This window comes from Marmota marmota, unplaced genomic scaffold (genome assembly GCF_001458135.2).
Source record: "Marmota marmota marmota unplaced genomic scaffold, marMar, whole genome shotgun sequence".
Taxonomy (NCBI): Eukaryota; Metazoa; Chordata; class Mammalia; order Rodentia; family Sciuridae; genus Marmota; species Marmota marmota.
Window position 1 is genome coordinate 26,898,575 of NW_026000057.1, and position 7,140 is coordinate 26,905,714.

Consider the following 7,140-nt stretch of genomic DNA (forward strand, 5'->3'; position numbering starts at 1 on the left):
ACCAATGTGATCCTGCAATCTGTACACATGGAAAAATAAGATTATGTACCCCATTTGAATCAAATGTATGATATTTGAATCAAATGTATGATCATTGTAATGTTTTGAACAACTAATAAAAAATTCAAAAAAATAATGAGTGAGGTTAAAATTCTAAAATTTTTCTTGATAATTTCTTTTTATTGAACTTCCTGTATCTATAGCTTCTTTGCTATTTTCCCTTCCATTCCTTTTCTTCATTTGTTATTTGTGTAGAGGGTAATTTGCTATTTGATTCCCATGTATTGCAAATATTTTCCTTACTTGGTAATTTTTATTTAATTTACCATACTTTTTGCCTATAATTTAAAACAATTTGATCAAATTTGTTTGTATCCTTGTTGTTTCTAGATTTCATATCAATACTTTTCCTATAGTCCAAAATTTTGTCTAGAATTTTATATTGTTATTTCTTTATAACTAATATTTGGATGACACTGAAGTTAGTTTTTGAGTTATAGCAAGCTAAGTAGTCAAATTAATGTGTGGTTATTCATTTGCCCAATACCATATGCCAGAATCCCATTTACTTACTAACATGCTATTATATATTTTAACATACTAAGTTCCCATGTATGTGAATATCTACTTTTTACTTGACTTTGTCTTTACTACTCTACAAAATACCATATACTAACTAATTTGCCATTAATAATATTTCAATAAAGATAAGGTAGAATCCCCCTTTAATGACCTTTTCTAGGAGTTATCTCTAGAAATTTTTCCTTGGTTATTTTTTTAGATAAAGTTTACTCCTATTTTCTTAACTCCTTATTCTTCTCTTCCTTCAACAAATCTGTTATTTTGTTTTAGGCAATAGTGATTAATTTCCAGAAAAACACATATTTAAAATATCTTCCTATGGGCAAACCAGATGTGTTTTTCCATTTCTTATAATTTTATGTTTATTTGTTGGAGTTTTAGATCACTTCCTATTAAGAACATTTCTCACTAAAAGTTTTCCTAGCTATTGTTTTTTTATTAGTATTATAAAAATTAATCCCCTTTCTTTGCATTTAAACTATTATGCTTTAGTGTGCTCACTTCATAACTAACATTTTTATTCATAAAATTATTTATTCCAAAATTAGTTGACTCTTTTGTACTTTCCAGGTTTATATTTTTAGAAGGGAAATATTTCTAAATATTAATAGATTTCTTCAACCCCCAAACAAACAATTTATAGAACTCACTATGTACACTAAGAGAAATGGGTTACCCACTGAGAAAACTAGACAAAAACTAGAAACAATGAGAACAAAGCAGCAGAAGACACAGGAGTTCCCCAGTGGTGAAGAACAGGTCAATAGGCTGGCAGGAAGGATTGGGTTGGTGGGAGGAGAGGAGAGGTTGGACAGGTATATGAGAAAGGAGAGGAATGCCTTAGTACTTGGGGTTGAGTAGACCACTTCTGGGTTTTTGCCATCTTTTCAGGCACCCCACCCAGAAAACTTAAAAGATGGCAAACTTGGGAAATTAAAATTGAGTTCCAGGTTCAGGTCCTCTCTCTCTCTCTTGTAAATGAGTGTCAAACACCTTGTGTGTCTTCTCTTTGCTTTCCCCATTCAATGATCCAAACCATTTGGGCCCAGCATTACCTGTGACTACGTAGATGAGTCTGCTTAATTGGGGATCAGGTGAGCAGTAGTGCTCACACACTAAGCTATTCTCCAGTGAAAACTGTACAGATCAGGGTGATACTTGGTCCTCCATTTCTGAATCCTTCATCTTATACACCAATTTGTTTACAACTCAGGCAGAAAAGAAGTGGAATTTGATTGGGCCTCTGCCTAGACTTTAAGGCTCTTGAAGACAGAGGGCCTGCCTATTTCACTAATCTTTCTCCAGTGTACAATGGTTAAGTGTGAAAAGTCAGGATTTAGGCTTAACTGGTTCATAATCTGGCCAAAAATTTACAACTTTGACATGGGGGATAAGATATTAATTTCAATAGAACTCATTTTAACCATGAGAAAGTGTGTGGCATAATAAAACTACCCCATAAAAGTGTGCTTATGAGAATTAGATAATCTGTGATAAAGTTCAACACAGTGTCATAAGCTAAACATATAATAAAAGTTATTATTATAACACATGAGAAATTTAAAAAAATAACCTTAAATAAATGCAATTTATTGAAAATGACAGTGAATTAGCTATTAGAAAAACTTATTTCTGGAATTCAGATTTGTACTATGTGACCATAATTGGCAAAACAGGGATTTTTTTATAGAAGAGATTTTTGTGGAAATCAGGCTAGGCAATTTGTTTATGAGTAAGATTAATTAACGTTAATCATTTGAATTTATCACAGAAATTTGAGAAGCATTTATAATTAGAAAATCTATATAATATACTTGCATATAGGTGTCTTATTTGGATTACACCCACCCACACACACACACACACACACGTTTGTATGTGAGAAAGTATATTTACGGGTTTTAGTCAGTCTATCGACAGCCATCTCCATTCCTCAGGACTCAGAGTCAGGCACAACATTATTGGATAAGGGTGTGGTAGAGCAAGCAGCTCAGGACATGATGATCAGGAAGCAGAAAGAGAGAGTTCTACTGAACCAGGACAAAATATATACCCCAAAGGCATATCCCCAAGGAGCCACCTTCTCCAGCCACATCCTTTCTTCCTACAGTTACCACTCAGTTAATCCTCATCAGAAGATTCATTTTCTGATTGGGTTAAGGCTGTCATGACCCAATCATCTCACCTTTAAGCCTTCTTGCATTGTCTCACACACAAGGTTTTGGGGGACACTACATATCAAATCATAATAACATGAATATGTATTTCTTCTCCTTGGGGTACTCTCTGACACTTTGGAGTTGTTCAGATTCTCCGAGGAGCTCTGAGACACCTCCCTGTTGGTCATCCCATGGCCCCATGCCTGGCACCATATCCATGTAAGTGTCCTGAGAAATATATCACTCACATCAGCCACTCTGTTGAGAGTATGCAATATTGAGATACCAGAATTGTGCTGATACCTCAGTTTTGTGTGGCTCTCATTTATATGGGATGCACAACAAAATCAAGACTTTTGGCCTGATGAATTTTGGATTAATTCAGCAAAGATTCTTGGGTTTGAGTATTACGTAGGAAGTGGCTCTCACACAAGTATTATGACCATGGTGCTGCCTCCAGTCTATAGAACTCAAAGAGGGCTCAGGTGGCAGCAGGCATCCCTTACACCATGAACCTATCATAAACAATTTGGTAGCTAGGACAGTCAATCCCCTACTCCCCCTGTCAAGTAGGCTTCTTTTATATAAACTTCCTATCTCCTCCTAGCACTTAGAGATTATTGATGCACAAGCCATCAGGCCCTTCTTATAGATTTCCTCTTTTGCCTCTATTGGTATAACATTGTGGTTTTCATTGTTGTTCTTGAGCTGTGAAACAGGAGGAAAATCCATTCCTTGTAAGAATAGGAGTGCTCTTCTCACTTCTATCAACCTTCTCACCAGTGGGAATATGCTGCCTGATTCCACTTTCTGTTGTGATAACAGAATACCTAAGATTGGCTAATTTATATAGAAAAGAGGTTTATTTAACTCACAATTTTGGAGGCAGGGAAATTCAAGATTGAATGGCCATGCCTGGAAAGGTCCTCATACTAACATGGTGAAAGCAAACAGTTGGACAAATTGGCATGAACTAGGAGAGAAAAAGGAGTTGACCTAACTTATAACTACCAAAGACTAATCAATTTCAGTGAGAAATAATCCAGTCTTATAAGATAGACATTAATCTCTCTTAAGAGCCCTACCTCATGGCTGGCATTGTGGCTCAGTGGCATTGGATTCAATCCTCAGCACTGCATATAAATAAATAAATAATAAAGGTACATCAACAACTAAAAAATAAAAAATAATTAAGAATACAAAAAAATTACCTCCCCAAACTGGTACTTTGACAACTAAATTTCAACATCGTTGAGTGCACACTACATCCAAACTGTAATATGTACAGAAGGCAGGAGTTAACTGACATGAAAATAAATCACATTCTGGAACATGGTGCATAGCCTAAGTGCTCAAGAAAAAATGTGACTAGAATATTTGTTTCCTTACAATGTGTTTTGTTTTTGTTTTTGTTGTTTTACTACATTTATTCAATAGGTAAATTATAATTATAAAATTTTAAAATTCAGTAAATTATAAAAATATCCTATAGCTAAACTAATAATGAATTATCATTTACTTTTCCTGCATATTATGCATAAGACTTGTGCTTGTATGGACAAGACTTAAAATTGAATTACCATTTACTTTTTCTACATACTATGTATAAGACTTATGTTTGTATGGACAGGACTTGTATTTGTCATCATCATCAAAATAGCAGAGCCATAAGTTTTGAGAAGCTAGTGTTCAAGGGAAGCAGGATGCATGTTGCTACATAATGAGTAATTTTATAGTCAGTGTTAAATAATTGGTATTAGTCAACTGTAGATTCAAGAGACCTTGTATTGTTTCAATGCAAACAAATTCTGGAGAAACACTGGTGATAAATAACAAACACTATTTCTTTCTTGAGAAAGCAGATATAAAATAAGATAGACATGATGCATTTGGCAATGAATAACAAGTAAAAATGGACAAAAATAGACTGTATTGAACATATTATTTTCCCAAACTCTAATTGGGCAATAAATATATATGTTACCTCTTATCTATTCCTTCTTCTAAAGAAGTATCCATAAATCATTAGATCCTACATAGACCCAGAGATTTTGTAATGCACTTTGGCGTTTAACAAAAATACATATTTTGTGTGAGTTCCTAGGATCCCACCCCCCCTAGGGATGGGCTAGAATATCGACATATTCATAAGTTAAATGAAAATATCTGAAATGACTATCTCAATAAATACTGAAATGATGGTTGATAAATTTTTACATATTTTTTAAATGACTTAAAATTAAACTTGGAAATTTTTCTTTTCAAAATACATTTTTTTTTCTGTCTCAGAGATAACTTTATAATGAAACATTAGAAGCTGTGGAAATAGATCTGGATTTGAGTCTAGTTTCTATCACTTGCTGTCTCTGGTTCCTGGAAATACTTACTATTAAAGCCTTGGTTTTCTTATCAGTAACAATAAGTAAGGCAATCTTATCTATGTGATAGGATTGGGGTGACAGTTATATAAAATATTGCTTGCAATCTGCTTAGCAAAGTGCTTGGAATGTAGGGAGAAGTCAATAAATAATTGTCTATTAAAAGTACCATCACCCAAGTGGAGAAACGACTTTGCAATGTATAAGACATTCATAAGGAAAACCACATGATATCAATTTACAAAATTGTTGAGTAAGTTGAGAGTTGCATATCTTGGATGGCAAAACTAAGTATTGTAAAGATAGAATTCTTTCTAATATTTTAATGTGCTTAATGCAATTCTAATCCATATTCCAAATTATTTCTTACTTTAATAAAAATCATTCTGGTCTTCATATTAAATAGCATAAATGCTATAAAGTCTTCAAGGATTTTTTTAGAAAAAGAAATATAGTGAGAAAGGGCTTGTTCTATTAAAGATATAATTGTTCTTTCTTTCTTTCTCTCTCTCTCTTTTTTTACTACTTTGTGGTACTGAGGATAGAACCAAGGATGCTCTACCACTAAACTACATCCCTAACTCTTTTATATTTTTTTTGAGACAGAGCCAACCTAAGTTGTCCAGGATGATCTCAAACTTGTGATCTTCCTTGCCTCAGTCTCCTGAGTGGCAGGCATTACAGGCCACCATGCCTAGCTTCCAACATGTATTTATATGATGCTATAAAAATGAAAACTGTAAAGTGATCATATAGGAATCAACCAACAGATAATAAGGCTAAAGACACTAGAAAAAAAGTAATGTATGAAGATGTAGATGTATATGTAGTTGTGAAGTGAGCATCCACAAACAATATAGATGCATACTACTTGATACATGAAATGGAAAGAACCAAGTGGACAACATGAAACTTTGATGTCACCACTCTTTATTATCCAATAATTCCTGATGTTTCAAAGATTAAAGCCATAAAACAAAATAGTAAGCAGTTAAGAATAGTATCTAAGTATATAATTACGTGTAAATAAAAATGGCAAAAGAGTGCATACACTGAAAATATTAAACATTTGTGTAAGAACATTACAAACTAAATTCAACAAATCAATATATTCACTAATACACAGTGCTTGGCAAATAGTATAAACTCAGTAATAACCCAAGTGTTCAGTCACAGGAGAATATTTATATTATATTAAATAATGTTAATTATATTCATAAAATGAAGATTTTTTTGTAGCAATTGAAACAAACTTTTAAATAACTTTTAGTGATTTTGAAAATAGGTAAACTATTATGCTGAGAGAGAAAAACTAAGAATTATAAAAATGCAAACTTTATCTTAATTATATCAGAAAATTTTTAAAAAGAGATAAAATTTAATAGCAGTTAAGTTTTGGTGATTTTTTTGTTTTTGTTTTTATTTTTGCTTTTACAGTATAGAATTTTTAAATGTTTTGGTTGTTGATGGACCTTTATTTTATGTACTTATATGCGGTGCTGAGGATCGAACCCATGGCCTTACACATGCTAGGCAAGCACTCCACCACTGTGCCACAAAGCCAGCCCTAGTATAGAATTTTTAAAAGGATACTATATCAAGGTATATGTTAAATTTATGAACCAGAAATAGGTCTCTGATAATAACAAAAAAAAAGAGAGAGAAGCTATTTTTCTTTTAAGTGGGGAGAAAGTTGGAAATACCTATTTTTAGAACTTTTCAAGTTTAAATAGATAAAAGCCTTTAAAATACATCTTTCTGGTACAATAGTAAGAGTGAATGGAAGTTCATGTTGAAAATAGAATTGACATCTCCCTGGTGGTGAGAATTAGACTGATAAACCCATGAATCCCTGCGGGTAATCATTTAAGGTGGCAAGAATAGAACACATTTCATTCAGCTTTAGACCCACATTTACTTTTTTGGGTCCAAATTTACATATTAGGAAGTGAAGTCTGGGGGGTATAAGCAGCATAAGAATATATATATATATATATATATATATATATATATTTAATTTA